This window comes from Schistocerca piceifrons, unplaced genomic scaffold (assembly GCF_021461385.2).
Source record: "Schistocerca piceifrons isolate TAMUIC-IGC-003096 unplaced genomic scaffold, iqSchPice1.1 HiC_scaffold_325, whole genome shotgun sequence".
Classification (NCBI taxonomy): Eukaryota; Metazoa; Arthropoda; class Insecta; order Orthoptera; family Acrididae; genus Schistocerca; species Schistocerca piceifrons.
In genome coordinates, this window is record NW_025728543.1 from 50,001 (window position 1) to 52,500 (window position 2,500).

Sequence of the window (2,500 nt, forward strand, 5' to 3'; positions counted from 1 at the left end):
ATCTGATCATGTCACAAGCATTCACTTACTATAATCACTATCAACGAACCTGCCGCCCCCGCCCCCCCCCCCCCCCCTACACCTTTCCGTACAACAACGTGTAACCTAACCTAACCTAACCTAACCTATGTTGTACCTTAACCTAACCTATGTTGTACCTTAACCTAACCTATGTTGTACCTTAACCTAACCTATGTTGTACCTTAACCTAACCTATGTTGTACCTTAACCTAACCTATGTTGTACCTTAACCTAACCTATGTTGTACCTTAACCTAACCTATGTTGTACCTTAACCTAACCCATGTTGTACCTTAACCTAACCCATGTTGTACCTTAACCTAACCCATGTTGTACCTTAACCTAACCCATGTTGTACCTTAACCTAACCCATGTTGTACCTTAACCTAACCCATGTTGTGCCTCAACCTAACCCATGTTGTGCCTCAACCTAACCCATGTTGTGCCTCAACCTAACCCATGTTGTGCCTTAACCTAACCCATGTTGTGCCTCAACCTAACCCATGTTGTGCCTTAACCTAACCCATGTTGTGCCTTAACCTAACCCATGTTGTGCCTTAACCTAACCCATGTTGTGCCTTAACCTAACCCATGTTGTGCCTTAACCTAACCCATGTTGTGCCTTAACCTAACCCATGTTGTGCCTTAACCTAACCCATGTTGTGCCTTAACCTAACCCATGTTGTCGCCTTAACGTAACCCACGTTGTCGCCTAAACCTGCTCTGTAATTGTTATACGACTCGTTCAATTACTGTAGTGTTGCCCACCCGCAACCCTCGCAATATAGTTCGCTACTCGCACTGCCCGCACCCCTGTGTATCGCTTCATGTTAAACACCTTGCAAGTCTTGCTCACTTTCCACATGCTCCTGCTGTACACTGTAATGTGGATGGCAGCAGGACGTACATGCCGCCCCTCCCCACGTCCCCACCTTGCCCCCTGCCTTCGCAAGCTGGTTGGTGAGAAGTTTGCATGTTCAATGCCCTTCGCATGCGACGTACTCAGGCTACGTTGTGGTGCGGCCTGTGTCAACTGTCCGCTGATGTCGTACGCGTGAACCACAATCTGTACTGCACATTCGTCCTTATGTACTGAATGATACATCGTGGCACATGTGTGACCGCACAACGACTGCGCCCAAAAACGGCGGACCATACAGTGCAAATATTGTGCACGCAGCTACGTGTCGTCTCCCTATGAGAGCTGGATTGCAGTGTGGTACGCCATAGAGACGTGTGGGAGGAACGGACGCCGTGGATGGCGATCAGCATGAGCTGTCTGTTGATGTATTCGGACCTAGTCGTCTCTCCTCACACACCGTGATGGCATGGTGCACCGCGTTCCATATCTGCGACATGCTACAGAGGCCGGTTGACAGTCGTTCGAGCAATGGACATCGCATACGTACGGGGGCCACCTTCCACGTATTGTCTAGGCGTGCACATTTTGTTGCGTGTATGTGGGCAGACGTAGTGTGGCGTGACACCTGACACAGGCATGCAATAATCGTTGAAGTTGCAAATGGCGATGGACGCCTGCGTTTTCTGGTGAAGTTACGCAAATGAACAAATGGTAACCTGTTGTGGTGCGGTTGTTCTCGCTAGGGGTGAATCGGTGATGGCGACGATAGGTTGAGGTACTAACCGGTTGTTCCAGCGATACCCACCATGCCGACGAAACTGAACGGCATCTGGGTGTGAAGCGATACGCGGCGGTGGCTGGGTGGGACCGTCCCCGGCCGGTGAGGGGGCGCCTCCCGGCGTGCTGGCCGCGCGGTGCGTGGGCGCACGCGCTACAGCCGGCTGGTGGGGGCGGCCAGTGGCAGGCGCGCCGGCCGACGGACGCGGCAGGCGTCGCAGCTGCGCGCCGGCGCACCCTGCGCGCGGCGCCGTGCGGCCAAAGTAGGTCCTCGCGGGCCCGGTGCGAAGCGCGGTGGACATCTTCAGTGTGCTGGTCCGATTGAGGACTGTGTGCGTTGAGGATGCGCCGCCGCCCGGCGCTCGGCGCCGCGACGCCGTCTGCTGCTCGGTCGCCCCAGCGGTTCTCGCTGGTGGTTTGTATCGCAGCTGTGCGGATGTGTTGGCGCGTGCGCTGTGCTGGGAGAGTTCGCTTCGGCACCCAAGTGGGGCTTTTGTCCTTCTGTGGCGCTGGCGTTGGAGCTGCCGGTCACCGTAGGTGGCGCGTGTTGTCTCCCGCCGGCAATGCCACGACAGCACGCTCCCGGGCCTCTGTCGGCAGCGGCAAGCTCAGTTGGGAGCACGGGTGGTCGCACCGAAAGCGTCTACTCGCCTAACTCCGGGCGATTGCGCCTCTCTCGAACCCGACCAAGTACTTGGGACGGCGCTGCGCGCCGCCGGGACCTGAGAGGGTTTCGAGGTGTATTGTGCAGGGGAGCTCAGCCTCCTCCTGTTTGCAGAATGATTGAGCGGACGCTTGCGTGTTCGCGCGGGCCCCCGGGACACACTCCCGGGCGGCCGGC